This window comes from Protomyctophum parallelum (genome assembly GCF_964188405.1).
Source record: "Protomyctophum parallelum genome assembly, chromosome: 18".
Taxonomy (NCBI): Eukaryota; Metazoa; Chordata; class Actinopteri; order Myctophiformes; family Myctophidae; genus Protomyctophum; species Protomyctophum parallelum.
This window is the reverse complement of record NC_139716.1, coordinates 24572500-24591617: the sequence shown is the minus strand read 5'-3', so window position 1 is coordinate 24591617 and position 19118 is coordinate 24572500. Positions and strand designations below refer to the sequence as shown.

The following is a 19118-nucleotide window of genomic DNA, read 5'->3' as shown; positions in this document are numbered from 1 at the left end:
AGTACGCTTGATTTGCGCCTCATTCGAGTGATTCAAACACTGATCCCCACCACCACAGAGAATTAAACCCACCCAACCCAATAAATAAAATATAAATAATCAAACGGGCACTGCAGAGCTCATATCTTTTGACACGTGAAGTGAAGATCAACTTATTTATTGTTAGGCTTATTAGGCTAATGTAATTAAATAGTGTGTGAAAGAAGCGTGTCGATCGCACCGTGCCGTTGTTTGTAGTAGTAGAATGCATTAACTGCTTGTGGTTGTCATGTCATTGTCAGCACTGCAGCACACACACACGCACACGCACACGCACACACAGCTGGAAGGATTATGCATGGCTGGTATGGCACGCGCTCCGGCGATGCGATCCATGTGGCACGCGCGCGCGCGCACACACACACACACACACACACACTGACACACACTGACACACACCCTCCTCAACTTGTAGCAGTGGGTTGTGGCATTGTGCCCAGTGCCCGCATAGCTTACACATTATAACACATACCGCCACCAGGAACTCCATCATAGGACCCCGTGCGCCTGTTTCTCTCTCTATTTACGCGGTTTAGGCTAAACTGCGACTTAATTGCGTTTTGTTTCTCTGCGCAGAGTAGACAGTTCTCGGACACATGCAGTCAGAGTTTCGCTATCAAATGGGCGTTTCGGGTCTGGTGATGTAATGCATTTGCATCTCAGAGAACACATTCCGAAATGATTACTGTAGTGTAGCTGTAGCAGCATCGCGCCACTGAGAGAGAGTCGAACATGGTGGTGGGACTCTTCAAGCTGTGAAAGGTAGGGCATAAACAGTGTGTGTCTGTTTGTTGTTTCCTCTTTTGGATTGTTTTATTACGCATGCATGCTTTAGTTGATGTTTCACAACCTGTGTGCTGCTTCTGCAAGTTCTGCCATGTCAAACAAACATGCATGCCCATGCAGATGCAGGGAGTTATTTCACAAAATACTAGCCTACACAACAACAAAAGTTATCCACGGGTCGGGATCTTTTACGCAAGTTGAAAACGCCTGGTCAAATTGCACGCCTATAGCCTAGCTATGGTGACAGGATAATGATGTGCTATATTGTGAAAACCGAAAACCGCACCAGCCTCCCCTATTATCACTAGACTAGAGAACCAGATATTTGCTTGCTTGCGCCATAAACATGGCATGCATGACAGTTTTGGCTATATAAAGCAAACCAGCTGGTGTTTTCTTGTTTCCTCCCCTGGAAAACTATATGCCAAGGCTACTCAACCAAGACTCCTCAGTCAACAGCTGTTTGTGTACAGTGTGGCTACATGAAACTATATGGGGGGTTTATTCACCCCCCCAGCCCTGCTTTCCTAGTGCAGTGCCAGCTGAAGAGCCTATCTAACATGGTATATTGCCAAGAAAGCATCACATCAGTTCATTGTTGGCTTGACAAATAAACTACCTAGTCTTACAATCAAATGTATTCACTTCACTGCCAAACTAAATCAACCACAATTACATGGTGTGTAATTATGTAGCCTAATGTCACTCATGGATAATAGCAGGATAATAGTAGGCCTATAGCCAACATAATCCCTGTTTAATAATGCTTAAGTTTTGGTGGGAAAATATTATTTTCTTAACATCTTTGTTGCTCGTTGTGCTTCTCTAGACTGTACCATATCTTTGGTTAAAAGGTGTACCATGCCATGCATACATGCAGTGTACTCCCTGATTGTGTCATGCCTCTGTGAGCTACCCTGAAGGATGGGGAGATGGCTTGTATTCTGTATTTATTTATTTATATATAGTTTTTCTTAATGAACCTCTATTAAGGCTACAAGTATACTGATTGTGGGTTTGAGTTGGGGGAGGAACAGCCTTTATTTAGTGTATGTCCTAATTGTTTGTTTTGTGTTACTGTATTGTTCTTTATGTGTTGTGCCTTGAGGACCCCCTTGAAAACGAGTTGCTGCAACTCAAGGGACTTATCCTCTAGTCTAGAGAAATATAAAAGTGAATACATTTAAATATTAATTTGTTCTTAATCTTAACGTGTATAATGGTGAGATGCAACAGTACCAGATGGACCATTTGGTTTCACCTGAATGATCATTAGACCAATTACCCAAACTTTCTCCCAGACTCCCTCCCCAGTCCGAGTTGGGAGTTTGAATGAAGGTAGAGTTATGTGCAGGGTGTAATTTGTATGTAAATGCGCAGGGGCTTCATTTAACTGACTAGACTTTTTTGAATATTTTAAAAGAAAAAATGTCTCTCACACTTATGCCAGTGTGCCAGCGATCACCCTCTCCTGTGTCAATGTTGGCTATAGCCTGGGTTCCAGCTTGATTCACTGTGTTCCGTGGATTGTATTGTCACTGCACTACTCAGTCTGGCCAGCAGGCAGCAAAATCGCATTTCATAACGTCACCTGTAACATAGTCACGTTGTTGATACGTCATCGGCCAGCGCCACTCTATCCATGCTTCTCACTGTTGAAAAAATTGCGCCACTCGACACTCGAGAGTAAAATACTACTTTTTTTTTTTTTTACATTAATTTCATTCAGTAGTCCGACGGCTGCGTGGGGTGAGTTTAGTGAATGATAACGGGACGTTGCAGGGCAACGGCAGTAGCTGCGCGGTGCGCATTGACACAACGTCAAACTGGTGTTTTTTCCCCAAACCGCACCACAGACCAATCAGAAGCCATGGGTCCAGTTCACCCTTTTACACGTTCCGCCAACCATGGAACCATGGAGATAGGACCCTTTCCAGACTGAGTAACGAAGTGACAAGACAAATCCATGTAAAGTCGTACCTCGTACGATTTGTCACACACGTTACCGCAGTGAAATTTGATCTCCGCATTTGACCCATCTCTTGGAGCGGTGAGCCGCAGCCGTGCCATGCTCGGGAATCATTTGAGTTGACCCCCCAATCCAACCCATTGATGCTGAGTGCCAAGCAGGGCATTGGGTCCCATTGTTACAGTCTTTGGTATGACCCGGCTAGGGATCGAACCCCAACCTCCCAGTTTCAGGGCAGACACTCTAACCACAAGGCCACTTTCTGGAACGCAGCGATTCAGCCTGGAACCCAGGCTAAATGTTGGTACCCTTGCCTAAGGTTGCCTTGCCCCGTGGTAATGACAATGAGGTGTTGGGTGAAATCAGCCCTCAGCTATTCCTTCAAGAAATACTGTGCCCTGACCCTACTGGTCAGGGCTTTTCTTACCCCTCCCCTACTGGGCGGGGTCTTTCCTTTTCTTTTACATGAGCTGGGCGTGTTATAATATAGTAGACTCTGGAAAAGCATTGCAGCAGCCAGCTCGTAGCATGGCTCGTTAGGCAATACTTTCAATCCATGCTGTACCTCCTGGGTTCAAATCCTGCCCATGCCATAATTTCTTTGTCCACCGCAAACAATTTGTTTTTGCGGATAAAGTAAAGTTTGCTTTGGTCCGACATGCGTTGCGTCGTGCTTGCGGATAGGGTTAATAAGGTTTGGGGTTTGAGGTAGGGTTAGTAATAATAATGTCCAACATACAGTACATGTTCACCTGTGGCTGGATGCATGGCCCCAACCCCTTGTATTCTTACAGATATGGCTGGGGGCTGAAAACACCCGCGTGCCAACAATGAGTGCAGGGTCGCCTTCTCAGTATTGTCTCGATTTTGTGCCACAGGGTGATGAATAAAACAAAAGAAACTCTAAAAAAAAAACTCTAGCTCACTTTGTTTCCTATCAATCTGCCGCTCTGGCACCCTCATTACCCGCTGTCTGGAGATATGTGCTGGGTCCGTCTGACATGCTGCGGCTTCGAGGTGATTGTCTCCCCTCGACCACAAAGTGGCGGGGGATTATCGGACATCTCTGAGAGTGTTGGGGCTCTCTTGATTATTCGGCCTAGTGGCTGCAGGCAGTCATGCCGCCAATCATTTATCCGCCCAGACGGATTTTTATACATGCGAGTCATGTCTGGCTGCTTCCAACGGCTCATCATCACATCCTTGTGGGAGAGAAGGAGAGGACTTTAAAAGATCTTCTCTAGAGAAGTTTCACAGCAGCTGGGTCCACCTGGCGTCACGTCGTGGCTCCATGTGGTGAGGCTGGTATGAAGAGAGCCACGAAGCACACTGTTGAACCATGGCACTTGTTATCTGACTATTAAACACGCACACTTAGCCAGCATCTGTTGTTCTGAATTGGAATATAGGGGAAATTCAGAGCCAATCTGATAAGTCGGCAATCGGCAATAGAATCACATAACAGCAGCCTACTGTGCCACTCAACGAATGTGTTGCCAGCTAAGCATGGATCAATTAGTACAAAGTCCAATATGTCGGATGGTGCTTTATCCAATAGCCGTTAGCTCACAGCAGCACTCTCCATGCCCTGTGTCAATTCCCATGTCCTGACAAGTGAGAAAAAATACAGGATTTGGAGCATTCAGAATGCTATATTTGCATTGTTAGTGTAGCAAATCTTTTGAAAGGACATTACAGAGTGCTTTTTTTCTCTTCACGTTGTATTCTTTGGCCTTGGTTTCGTGATGTTGCGGGCATTGAGGTTTGTCTCTTACGATAACAGATGTAGAATGTATTGCTGCAGTGCCACTATCACTTTAGGCCTCGGTCGCACACACACACGCCCTCGACATTTAACATCACTTCCGACACCTGCAGTGACGCCCCCTTACACCACAGCCCACAGCAGTGTGACACTTGTTAGGACAGTCAAGCCGTAATTGGATCCTTTTGTGAAGAGAGCTGATTTATGCCGAAAGGCGGAGCGGTAAATATCAAGGTTGAAGAACCGGGCTAATTATTAACAAGAAGAGAAGTGGACTATAGTGGAGAGATGAGAAGAGCAGGTTTGGGGGGATTATATATAGCCCACAGGAGAGGAAAGTAAAAGTAATAGAATCTTTTGCACAGTGGTCATTTTGACAGCTTCAGGTAATTATAAGGACATTGATTGGTGTGGCTTTCATTTAGTTGTGCCTGGTACATTCTGGTGTGCAGAACATTTTATATTATGGAACGCACCTAAAATTAATATTATTACCCTCTGCTGCATTTACCTGTCAAAATGAGCACACAGCTCATTTCATTTAGCAAAAGCGACTCGGAGTAGAGTCGCTGCTTCTTTGCCTGGAAAGGAGCCAGCCTAGGTGGTCCGGGCATCTGGTTAGGATGCCCTCGAGGCACGTCCCACTGGGAGGAGATGGAGGGGTCACATCGACTCACTGGCCTTGGAAAGCCTCGGGATCCCCCAGGAGGAAGTTACTAATGTTTCTATATGGAATATGGAAGTCTGGAGCTCTCTGGTGGAGCTGTTGCCCCCGCAACCCGACTACGGATAAGCGGTTGAAGATGGATGGATGGAATGAGCACATAGTGAAAATGATAGGGAACAGCTGTTCAGACAGCCAATGGTTTCCTCTGCCTACTCTCTCTCTCTCTCTCTCTCTCTCTCTCTCTCTCTCTCTCTCTCACACACACACACACACGTTCCATTAGAGGCCAGAGATCGCTGTGTAATCTCAATTTGTCAGTGCTGTCTCTCATGAGGGAGGGAGGGAGGGGCAATGGAGAGAGAGAGGTATAGAGCGAGGTAGAGGAGTAGTTGCATGCATTTTGAAAGGGGAAAGAAAGGCCATGCATCAAACAGCTGGATTGGAATGTAATCATCCTGGGACAGGTCATGTTAGTTGAAGCACAGGCTGATGCATCAGGGTGACTATTGATCGTAATGATGATGATGATGATTGCGAGCCAGTGATTTGTAGGGTGTTTGTTGGCATGCATTACTTACTTTCTCTAAGGAATGTATAGGCTGAAAAATGAGCAACTAAAATAAGAAAGAAAAGAGATTGGCATCGTCGTGCACCTTCACAGGAAAAGATCTTTGGTTTTATACGCCACACTGGTTTGGAGGATGAACAGTTTGTTGTATATACTGACTGTAAACTGTTATTGTGTTACACTGCAGTGTTTATCGTGTTGCGAAGGAGAGAGTGCATGTAGTGTAGAGGGGTTTTCAACAGGGGGTCCGCGGACCACTTGGTGGCCCCTGGAAGTATTGCATGTGGTCCCTGACCATTTTCTGGAAATGTCTTTCCACTATAGTTGAGAAACGGTGAACTGAATGACCTGGTGACCTATGATGAACGTCTATGTAGTCAACCATGCAAGCCACCAACCTGCAGTTAGGGGTTCAGAGTCTTGCTCATGAAGGACACTTCGACACTAGCCTGACCTAAGCAGAGACATTTCTGGTCTAGAGGGGCGGGTCGCGCCTCAGAAATGCGCACACCCTGATTGGATCTCATCGATCTGTCCGTCACCCCCGGCCCCTCCTCTCCCCCCTAGTGCAGCGCTACGTCACATAATTTAGAGCGACGCCCACCCGGAAGGGTTGACTCCCACTTTTAGACTGGTTCAGCCCACGGCTTTTTCCAGGCTTTCATCTTTCGCGCAGACGAAATGAAAGCCTGGGTATCGCGGCTAACCAGACAGTGGCCTTGTGGTTAGAGTGTCCGGCAAACTGGTAATAATAATAATAATAATAAACTTTATTTGTATAGCACTTTTCATACATAAATGCAGCTCAAAGTGCTTCACAGGGCAGGACACAAAAATAAAATACAATAAAACACAAGTAGTTAAAATGATAGAACAATAGCAGAGAACAAAACCGAATATAAGAACATAAAATAAATAAAAACCCATACAAATAAAACTCAACTAAAAGCAAGGGTGAAGAGGTGAGTCTTGAGTTGAGATTAAAAAATGTCTACAGAGGGTGCGTGTCTGAGCTCGAAGGGAAGTTTATTCCAGGCTGTTGGGCCATAGAAGCAAAAAGCTGCCTTACTTTTTACTTACTTTTTTGTGCACATTCTTTTAGGCACTTCAAGTAGGCCAGCATTGGAGGACCTGAGGGGGCGGCTAGGGACATATCTAGGTAGGCAGTCACGGAGGTACGGAGGTGCGAGACCATTGAGAGCTTTATAGACAAGTAACAGAATTTTAAAGTCAATCCTAAAAACAACCGGAAGCCAGTGCAGTGATGCCAAAACTGGAGTAATATGTTCTCTCATCTTAGTTCTAGTTAAAACTCTAGCTGCTGCATTTTGGACAAGTTGTAATCTGTCAGTCGTTTTCTTAGGGAGTCCTGAAAAGAGTGCATTGCAGTAGTCAAGCCGAGAAAAAACAAAGGCGTGGATTAGCGTTTTTGCATCTTCCAAGGACAAATAGGCTCTGATTCGTGCAATATTTCTAAGGTGAAAAAAGGCAATCTTGGTAACATGATTAATGTGTGAATTAAAATTCAATTCAGAATCAATAATAACCCCCAGGTTCTTTACTGTACTGTTACTTTCTACAGTCAGGTTGCCAAGTCTGCTAATTATTGATTATTTTTGCTCGCTAGAACCGATTATGAGAACTTCTGTCTTATCCTCATTTAGCTTGAGAAAGTTCTCACTCATCCAACATTTGATGCTAGACAGACAGGTGGTCCCTCGTTCACAATCACTTGAAAACCCCTGACGTAGTGCATGTAACTACAGTATGTATCATTGGGTGGGCTTTCATCACCTAAGACAGGGGTTCTCAAAAGTTTTTTGGCTGGGGACCCCCGGAGATGCTTTGGCCATGTACCCACGCCCCTCCCCCCTCCCCACCCCAATATACAAACTGACTGCAAAAATAACCTTAATAATAGAGAAAACTAATATCATAAATGAATACTGAAACCAGATATAATCATTAAGGTAATGTATGCATGTATACTATGTGTACTACGTATGTAAACTCTTCATTTCCATTTTCCAGCCATTCGGTTGCAAATGAATGGCTGGACCCCGAGGGGTCGCGACCCACGGGTTGAGAACCCTTGCCCTAAGATACTCCACCAGCGTTGGGGCCGGTGGTCCAGCTGTTTAATGGAATGGAAACAAACATGATTGAATTTGCGTTTTGCGTCTTAGTTTATCTATAGACTATACAGTGGTGGTGGTTGATTTGGTGGAGCATGTGAAAATCCACAGGAGTTAGTCAGAAAACACAGCTTTGGTATTTGAAACTCTTGACTGACTGGGGTGGGTGAATATAACTGCTGCTGCAACGGTGTGCAAATAAAATACGCTTTCAAATTCCTGATGGTTTTGTGGGTGAAACTGTGGGTGAAACTCTTCATGCAAAATTGTTATGTAGAAAACAGGAACTTGTCTTCACCCTCTCTGCAGCCACAGAGCTGGTAATGTTGGAGCAGTGTTTCTCAAAGTGGGGTCCGGGGACCCCCAGGGGTCCTTGAGCGAGTTCCAGGGGGTCCCCAGCTAAATGATAGTTTAGAACCAAATGGACCCTTATGGGTCTGTAACTCTGGGTGTTCATGAAGAAGTATGAATACTGCAATATAGAAATACTACAAAATGTCTTCTAAATCTTGACAGTTTTCATGTTTCTATGTCAGTGGTGCTTAACCTTTTTCATGTCAATGACCCCCAGAATTATATGTATTTGGCCGCCGACCCCCATCTGAAAATATGTTGTTCCAGGGACCCGGGACCCCCCAGAAGCAAAGATATGAGTTAAAACGTTAGCTCTGAAAGAATATATCTTCAAAGATTTGTGCCACATTTTTACGATTTTTCAAAAATAGCAGACCTACAAGCTCGTAGCGTGACACTCTGTGCCGCACTATGAGCTTGTAGATCTGCTATTTTTCAATAGCTAAAGTATAACATAATGCTAGAAACACCAAAAGGGGTTCCCGCCCAGAATAAGTACCGAAAGTAAAAGTAATGAATGCCAACTCGGTCATGTAATCCAATTACCTTTCGTTACTTTGTGAAACCCGGGGGTAAAGAAAGGAGTGAATAGAATCATTAGCACCGTTTAGCTATAACTATGACGTTTACTGTGTCAAATAATGTTCATACATCCTTGATTTAACCACTTCCACCCTCTATAGTCTATACTTAGTGAAACAGACCTTAAGTTGGCTGCGCTTGTTTCCTTCTACACCAGAAATAACAGATCTGCAAGCTCACAACTTTGTGAGCTTGTAGACTAGTGTTAGGATATTGTGCTCTGGGGCAGCAGAGGGTCTCACATATACATACATCAGTCATATCATTCCACCTCATGCACACATGGTTTGTTTATTTGTTTTATTGTGTTGGCACCGCCTCTACGTCACAACATTGGAGGCCGGCCACTGCAAGCACGACGTCATAAAATAGACGTCATCACAACGTGACGGGAGACGGAGGAAATGTTTGGACAGCATGGTGGTTAGGGAGTGAGGCAATTGTTAGGAGGACGCGACTCAGTGTTACCGACCCGCACATATGAAGGCCACCGACCAGCCGCACTGGACTAGAAGATAAGCAAAACGAATGGATAGCGCTGTCCTACGTAGGCTTATAGTTTAAAGTGGGTTGAGAGTATAGTGGAGCTTCGCGTAGTGGGAAAGTTTACTGACGGTCACTTGTTGCCATCCTGTGTCGGCGCTGTGCAAAGACTAATACATAAAAAGAGAAAATACCCTACGGGGGACCAAAAAAAGAAGAAAACAAACTAAAGCTATAAAAATAATACCTACGCGGGTTGTTATCCCCGCACCTGAACGACTACCGATCCAGCACCGCTCTTCGGCTGTGGGCCAACGACAGAGCTGGCCGTAGCCAGCAGGTGAGTGGACCGGGGGTGTTGTTGATACGGGGGCCGGTGCCGTTTTTGATTTAGTTTGACATATGCACGCTCACACGCACACGTCCATCCACGTCTTTTAGGTCAGGGTAGCTCCTATATTGTTGTTAAGTAGCGAGCCATGGGAGCAACCCGTGACACTAGGCAAAATGTTCCAATAAATGAAGGCTGCTGCAAAAGGCCTTCACCCACTTCACACTACACTCATTATTATCACAAACCATTTTAAAGTGCTGTTCATTAAAATATGATAAGCTGCTTGTAACGTGTCATTTACATATATACACACACTCTGGAATAAGAGAGTCTGCTTAAAACGACTAAATTGTAAATTGTAAAATATTCCCTCTGGCTGACACCCTACGATCCTGGGTAACAACAGGAAGCGCATGAGTCTCCTGATTTCAGCAATGCAGATAGACAGAAATGTACCCCCCGCCCCCCTCTCTCTCTCTCTCTCTCACACACACACACACACACACACACACACACAGTCACACACACACGGCGCTCACGCCCTGAAGTGTTTTTGTGGAGAACGATGATGAGTCCCTCTTCGTCTCTCTGTTACACAATGCATTTCATCACATGCTCTCACGTCTCAGTCATTCAGATGACATTCAGGGATTGTAAGAATGTGTGTGGGACAGAGAGAGCACATTTTATATTTTATATTACAGTTTATATTGTCAGAGAGAGAGAGAGAAATACACACACACACACACACACACACACACACACACACACACACACACACACACACACACAGAGAGAGGAATGTTCATTCTGTATATGCCAACACGATCCAGAAAGTCCCATACAGTACATATACATTGCACACAGAGCCACATACTGTATACTGTACTGTATTACACGCGCACGCATGGACGCACACGCGCTGGTCCCCACACCTTTCCGGCATTTGTTATGCGGCAGCTTTTTCACATCTGGCAAAAGGCAGAAGTTTTAGCTCATTCTGGACGGGAACACCCTTTTGGTGTTTTAACTGCATAATATTATAACTTTAGCTGTTGAAAAATAGCAAATCTGCTATTTTTTGAAAAAATAGGGAAAATGTGGCACAAATCTTGGAATATAAATTTTTTCAGAGTGAACGTTTTTAACTCAAATATTTGCTTCTGGAACAACATATGGGGTCTGTGGGAAAATACAGATAATTCTGGGGGTCCATGGCATGAAAAAGGCTGAGCACCACTGACATAGAAACATAGGGTTTTTCTGAAAACGTTTTGTTTTCTTTCTCGAAGACCTCAGTCTTAAATGGGTTAGAGCAGGAAGCATGTGAACAAAGCAATGAAAACAGGGCAGGCCTTTTAAACTGTGCTGTTCTGACACAATGATACATTGTGGTGTTTTGGAGCGGTGGGGCAGCTATCATAACAGCACATGGGACTGGAAACAACACCCTCTCTCTGTCGAGTTATTGTCCATGACGCCGCGCCTACGTACATCAGATAGACAGCTCTGGTGCGCGAGTGTGACTCGCGGGATCCAAATGTTTGATCAGAGCCAGAGAGTGTGCATATTACATGCAGCGCAGCAGTGGTCTGTCTTCTCAAAGCCCTTTCATGTCCAAGGACATTTCCAATCCATCTATCTTCAAACGCTTATCCGTAGTCTGGTCGCAGGGGCAACAGCTGCACCCGAGAGCTCCATGCAGACTTCCCTCTCCAGAGCAACATTAGTAACTTCCTAAGATCCTCCTGGGGGGATCCCGAGGCGTTCCAAGGCCAGCGAGTCGATGTGATTCCCCTCCAACTTTGCCTTGGTCCCAGTGGGACGTGCAACAAGGACCTCCTTAGGGAGACGCTCGAGAGGCATCCTAACCAGATGCCCGAAGCTGTCGAAGATGTCTATGGACCGACAAATTCATATGTATTTGGCCATAGACCCCTCCCAAATATCGTGGGACTCACATATAAGAAGAGTTTTCAAAACTATATTCAGAACTATAGCTATTTTATGATGATAGAATGATAATCTGGTATAATAGGTTTAAATTGGTACTTAAAACTGTTAAAAAATGCTATATTAGCAAACAAAGAGGGTAGGAGCACACAGCAAGAGCTAGGGAGGTGCTAACCACGGGAGATAAACTTTAAAATGTAAAGGGGAGGTCGCACAACTCTTATAGTAGTCCCGGTGCCAAAAAAACGTTTTATGTACCACAAAAAAAATGCTATATTAACTAATTTCAAGGACCCCTGGGGGGTCCTATACTTACAGAACCACGGATATACAGTACAGTATTACATAATTCCAGTCTTTGTACACTAATTCAACACTAATTGTTACGACAACAAACAAACATGTGGTTTCCTCTGCCGATCTACACATGATCCTCACAGTGAGGCACTAGATCTACACATGATCCTCACAGTGAGGCACTAGATCTACACATGATCCTCACAGTGAGGCACTAGATCTACACATGATCCTTACAGTGAGGCACTAGATCTACACATGATCCTTACAGTGAGGCACTAGATCTACACATGATCCTTACAGTGAGGCACTAGATCTACACATGATCCTTACAGTGAGGCACTAGATCTACACATGATCCTTACAGTGAGGCACTAGATCTACACATGATCCTTACAGTGAGGCACTAGATCTACACATGATCCTTACAGTGAGGCACTAGATCTACACATGATCCTTACAGTGAGGCACTAGATCTACACATGATCCTCACAGTGAGGCACTAGATCTACACATGATCCTCACAGTGAGGCACTATAGCTGCCGTTTCCCAACAAACAGTGGTTGTGACATGGGAACACATTCTCCTTGACATGAAACTCCCATTGTTTCACATAGATGTGCCGTTTTTGGCAGCAGTCTTAGGTGCTATTTACACGAGGATGGTGTTCATATAAAACGTCAAAATAAAGTATTGTTTGCTGCTGTCATTTAGACGAGAACCGTGTTCTCAGGAGGTGAAAACGCAACGAAGTGAAACCGCCTCCCAGAGTGGAAATCTTTGAGAACGCCGTTTCCTATGGTCTCCATATAAACAGGCAAAACGGTGAATCCGCAAAACTTATGACATCATGGCTCACGTTGGCTCACAGCGCATATGTTTATTACATTGATGCAGAGCAATATCATTATGATATAATGGAGTTCCTGAACAAGCCTCCCTCCTCGCCTACAAAGTGATGCTCATCAGCGATGTTGAATGTAAAACCATGATGTAAATAAAAAGCCTTGTGATAGACGGCAGCCGCGGCAGCAGCGTTTATTTAATAAATATATATCATCCCGTGGCGCGCCCAGAGCAGTGTTGCGCCGCTTGCGTCTTCTTCTTGTACGTGGGTGACCTGTCTATTTGGCAGCCCGTTATCGCCACCTAGCGACAGTATAGCATAATAGCACATCATATCATAACGTGTGCGTTCTCGTGTAAAGGGTAAGAAAAAATTAGAACGCAACGGGACTTTGACGTGTTATATGGAGATGGTCGCCGTCTAAAAGAGGCTTGAATAGTTTTCATTTAGTTTCAGTCACGTTTTAGTCACCTGGAATGTCTTCGTGTTAGTGCGACATGTTGTTAGCTTGTAGATCGGCTATTTTCAGCAACCAAGTGTAAAATGGACTCATACCGGATCTCTTGTCCACTAGTCCCTTCCTAACATTTTAGTCTAGTTTTTATTTGTTTTATTGTCAGTATATTTAGTCATAGTTTTAGCTTAGTTTTCATTTATTTTTCATTTAGTTTTTGTCAGTGGAACCCTGTCAAGGACCCCTGCACGGGGGTCCCTGGGCCGGAACCCCACTTTGAGAACTGCTTCTGTACAAAACTGTCCGTGAGTGCTTCCACCCCCCCATCCTTTCTCTAGGCCAGTGCTACTCAACCCGCGGCCCGTGGGCCACATACGGCCCCCATGCTTATACTGTATCTGCGGCCTGTCGGTCATACCAATACTTTAACCCATTCTAGACGGGAACCCCTTTTGGTGTTTTAAGCATTATGTAGCTACTTTAGCTATTGAAAAATAGCAGATCTACAAGCTCATAGCGTGGCACCGAGTGCCGCGCTACGAGCTTGTAGGTCTGCTATTTTTGAAACATTTTGAAAATGTGGCGCAAATCTTTGAGTATATTCTTTCAGAGCGAATCTTTTTAACTCAAATATTTGCTTCTGGGAGGTCACTGGAACGTACATATTTTCAGATGGAAATGTGGCTTTTTGTTCTGTGTTTCCTTAATCTTTAGACTAGTTGTGTAATCTGTTACAAAACAAATTTGTAAACGTTTCAAAATAATACTGACATTTTTAGCTTGCGGCCCTTGACTTTTGGAATTTTGTGGCCAGTGGCCGCTGAGCCATCTTAAGTTGAGTATATCCATGCTAAGTCTAGGCTATCTCTTAGCATCTTTTGATCGGCTGACTGAAGAGTGTGTACGCTCTCAGCGTGCCTTTCTCTCTGTTTGCTATACTTCTCTCAGTGTCTCTCTCTCTCTCTCTCTTTGCAGACGCTCTCTCGCCTCCAGTCCGTCGTATCTTTCCCTCCCTCGCCTCTTGTCTCTCCATCCATACCCCCCTGCTCCTGACAGAGTGTGTGTGTGTGTGTGTGTGTGTGTGTGTGTGTGTGTGTGTGTGTGTGTGTGTGTGTGTGTGTGTGTGTGTGTGGTGTGTGTGTGTGTGTGTGTGTGTGTGTGTGTGTGTGTGTGTGTGTGTTGTGGTGTGTGTGTTGTGGTGCGCGTGCGCGTGTGCGCGTGTGTTGGGTAAACTAATCTCAGTCTGCAGCCGGCCCCCCTCTACAGATACTTGTCCAGGACAGGAAGCATGGTCTCCCTTCCTGCTTTCTGTATACCCTGCCAGCCGCAAATAGAAATGTTTGCCACCAAAGTGCTGCCTCGGACCACACTGGAGGCTGGAGGCCCCCCTATCTCTGTCCCATCAACAAACACCCTGTTACAACTTCCTGAAACAGACCCAGGGAGAGACGGAGAGGAGGGAGGGTGTCAAAACAGAATAACTAGCAGGAAGGAGTCTTAGACATTGTGTACTACACACTATATATAGGAGGCAGAGGGAGGGGAAGTGTGTGTGTGTGTGTGTGTGTGTGTGTGTGTGTGTGTGTGTGTGTGTGTGTGTGTGTGTGTGTGTGTGTGTGTGTGTGTGTGTGTGTGTGTGTGTGTGTGAAATAGCACGTTATGGCAATTCTGTACACATACGACTAGAAAAGCCCAAAATCCGTATATATTGAAATCCTCCCCTACCGTATGTGTGATGGGTACTGTGTGTGTGTGTGTGGCTGCACAATAATTGTGTGTATGCGTGTGAGTGCGTGCGTGCGTGCGCACATGTGTGTGTATGCGAATGTGTGTGTGTATGTGTGTGTGTATGTGTGTGTGTGTGCGTGCGCATGCGTGACAAATATCTGTATACGTCTCATTCTTGTGCGGCCGTGGCCCGCGGAGGCCTCCAGATTGTCCTGAATGTTAATCAGAGTGAATGAATGGCTATTACCCACGCGTACATCAATCAAACTGTGTTTCCCAGAATGCCTTTGGGGGGGGGGGTGGGGGAGTGGAGAATGACAATCAATGGCCGCGCAGAGGGCTGTACGTCAGCCGCGGGTATTTACCGCTAGCATGGAAATTAGCCATCATGCAGCATTATCGACACCACGATGGATCTGTGCCCCCCATGTCTCTTCATCAATCTGTGTGTGTGCGTGCGTGCACATGTCTGTTATGCTCTATTGCCCCATCACACTCGTATAGATCTGGGTAATGAGAAACACTATGCAAAAAATATAATATATATACTACAAACACAAAGAAATCCATCTCTAGCAAACTTGAGCCAAGCGCCCTAAGGGGCTCGAGTTGCCGTGTCGAGCGCTGCGAAGGTCGCTAGAGCCCCGTTCGAGTTGCAACTTGATATGGACAGAATAGTAAATTCACGCTCTGCATTACTTAATTAACAAGAGTACAGAATGTAGAAGAAGTGTTATTGTGATCAATGCCTGTTATCTCTATACAAATGGCACCAACATCAATACAGCATGGAATCGTGGACAATATCCTAATCCAACAATGGTCTGAGAGGCTCTAAATCTCATCAAACGGCGGTCGTTCCACGTCTCAAATGGCGAATAAATAATAATGGTCCTTGATATGAAGTGGGTTGAACACCAGTGCTCTAAGGGCAGATTCACACTATGGTCCCGGGCGGGTGCGTATACTCAGGACCACTTGGCAGATGTGTGGTTAGTGTGAATGCTGCACACTAACCCAAGCGTTTAGGTTATAAACAGTATTAAACACTTATTTGTAACACTTTTAAACGTGTCACAGTGTTTAGATTATAAACAGAAGAACATGTTTAATCGCCAGTAACACTTTTTAAACACATAAACGGTTTAGTTTCAAAGTCAGTCATATAGGTGTTTTAGAATTCAAACACTAGGACGGTAACTAGGTGTTCTCGTGAGGTGTTTGAGTGAACTCGTGTTCTACTGTATTTTATGACCATTAATAAACATGTGGCATTTTATATTACACACTGGTGTTTAGGTTTAAACGTGTCACATGGGCCCAGGCCGTAGCGTAACGGTCTGGGCACCGGACTGGTAATCCAGTCGCAGTGTACCGCGGGTTCGACTCCCGGACCCGACACGGCCTTTACTGCATGTCATCCCCCATCTCTCTCCCGTTTCCTGTCAGCCTACTTTCTATCCCTTAAAAAATCAATAAAAGGCGTAAGCCGCAAAAAAAAACATCTTAAAAAAAAAAAAAAAACGTGTCACATGTTCCAGGGATTTACAGTGTGCGTACCGTTCCCTGGAGCGGATCACCCCAACCGTTCCCGGGTATGGAATATGGAGGTATAGGACTCTCATCCCGATTGAAGTGTATACTCTGATACGGACCGCTGCAACGTGAAAGCATAGAATACAGTCGAGTGAAGTGTACTACTCTGGTGCGGAAGAATCAAGGCCAATGTGAGTCATGGCCATGGCAATTGTATTCGGGAACAGTTTGAATTCAAACAGACTCGGTGTGTGGATCTGCCCCCTTTAAAACTATACCAGGGAAGGTTTCAGAACTCGTATAGTATTGTGATGTATGATGAATTCCTGTTCTGTACTTTAGCTACATAGAAAGGTCTATTTGTATGTCTCTAAATGTCTGTATGTCTTTAAATGTTTTGATGAATTGAACAATGTGGACCCTGTTGTAAACAAGTGTAATGCTTAATTTGGTCGTCCACTCACAGTTAACAGTCTTTGTATTGAGTTTGTGCTTTAAAATGTACTGTAAATTCTACAAACTGTTAATAAATATTTCAATCTATCAATTTCAATGTGAACTGTCACTGTGGACACCCACCCAACTCCCCCGCGGTCGTCGTCGTAGTGACTCTGAATGTGTTTTCGTGCCTCCCATCTCTTACCGCCCACTGCCGTTCAATCAGCTCCCCCCCCCCCGTGCGGGATGATGAGGTCAGGGCTGAGGTGTCACACAATCAGCGCTGCAATCACGCATTCACCTCGCTGACCATCTCTCTCTCTCTCTCTCTCTCTCTCTGCCAGTGGTCGAGTCCTTTGGTATGCACGGATCACTGTCAGTCCCCAGCTCTCTCTCTCTCTCTCTCTCTCTCACTCACTCTCTCTCTCATGCTCGACCTCCAACCACCACTCCCCTCCACATGCAGGTTTGAGTGGTCATCTATTATTGACGGCCGCTGCCATGATATGATGCATGCGGTCACGCGGGCGCATGTACTACTACAGATGTCATGCTTATAAATAAATACTACTGTCTGTCGGTCAGTGTTCTGTCTATACTATAAGGCTGTCACCCATTACACATTTAAATACTACTGTCTGTCGGTCAGTGTTCTGTCTATACTATAAGGCTGTCACCATTACACATTTAAATACTACTGTCTGTCGGTCAGTGTTCTGTCTATACTATAAGGCTGTCACCATTACACATTTAAGTTGGCGATTAATTGTCACACAAGATACAGTAAATTGCGATTTCATTGTGTTTTTGTTTTGCATTGAACGTCGGAACGTCGTGATTTGTATATTCTGTTTGCTCTTTCAGGCTTTCGTAATCACATTTTGCACAGGGCAGATATATGACAAATAACTTAATGTTTTCTGTCCCAAAAATGTACAAAATAGCAGAAATAGCAAAAATAAGTGTGATAATCTCAAATAATTGCGAATAGGCGATCATGTAATAATGATTGTGCCTGGTTGCGTTGCTTGCCGAAAAGAAGATATTTCCAAGCCATCACTATGGTGTGAATGATTAGAATTAACCGTATATCACGTAGGCAAACATTCAGCAAGCGTAGGCGAACATGCCGATCAATCGGACAAGCTTAACACAACATCGCATCATGTTGTGAGCTGTGGGATCTACTGTTTTCATTTGAGATGTAACTAAACATAGAATTTAAACGGACAAGTTTAAGGGCTGCCAATGAGAGAGGTGGACGGACGTCTCTGTTCCCGAAAGGATGTGCCATGCTGAATGCCCTGCTAAGCCCCTCGCTGTACACCGTGGATTTACTGTACCCTGCATTGACCAAGTAAGCACCTATCAACCTGCTTTATCCCTGCCTCATGCCCCCCCCCCCACATCCCACCCCCTAAATCTGCCTGATCGATGGCCTCAGAAACCCGTCACCAGGCAACTGAGGATGACAGCGGAACCATTGCAGTGGCCGCCTCCCACCAATCAATGCACCAGTTACTAACTATGGAAACGGTCTTGGAGACCAGACTATATACGAAAGGACAATGCTTGGCTTTAGTCTGATGAGGAGGGGGGGGGGGGGGGGGGGAGGAGAGGGAGGGAGAGAGAGAGAGAGAGATCGGCTATTTTCAGCAAGTAATAAAAAGTAATAACAGTCATTATGACGGTATCAAGACCCGCCAAAATCAACTAGATTTGTCGACTAAAATCTTATGATATTTAGTCGACTAAAACTAGACTAACACTATAAACTTTAGTTTACACTATTCACATTTTAGTCACCTGGAATGCTTATAGTATAAAGCATTCCAGGTGACTAAAAAGTGAATTCAAGAGACTATAATGACTAAAACTAAAATAATAATTTGCTTTAGCTATTGAAAAATAGCAGATTCTACAAGCTCATAGCGAGCCAACCAAGTGGCGCGCTACGAGCTTGTAGGTCTGCTATTTTTGAAAAATCGAAGAACGACTGACATTTTTAGAATCTGATCTCAGGTCAGAATGGGTTAATCAGACCAGTATGTGTCCAGTGGAAACCTCGTATGAATCTGATCTCAGCTCAGAATGGGTTAAGGTGGGCACAGCGTTTGCTGCAGTTGCCGGGCAAGACAAAGAAAATACAAAAAAGAGAAGCAGCAGGCACTAGCCCCTCCCC

General features: G+C 44.8%; 1 protein-coding gene across 5 annotated transcripts in view; it reads left to right on the top strand.

The window, feature by feature from the left end:
- The first annotated feature begins 528 nt into the window (after nucleotides 1-528).
- Nucleotides 529-19118, top strand: part of LOC310875899 (RAS guanyl-releasing protein 2-like) — a 68181-nt gene continuing 49591 nt past the window's right edge. For all 5 annotated transcript variants that reach the window (XR_014570699.1, XR_014570700.1, XR_014570701.1 and 2 more), the window contains exon 1: nucleotides 529-801. The gene's annotated coding sequence lies outside the window, so the exon portion shown is untranslated. The remainder of the gene's footprint in view (nucleotides 802-19118) is intronic.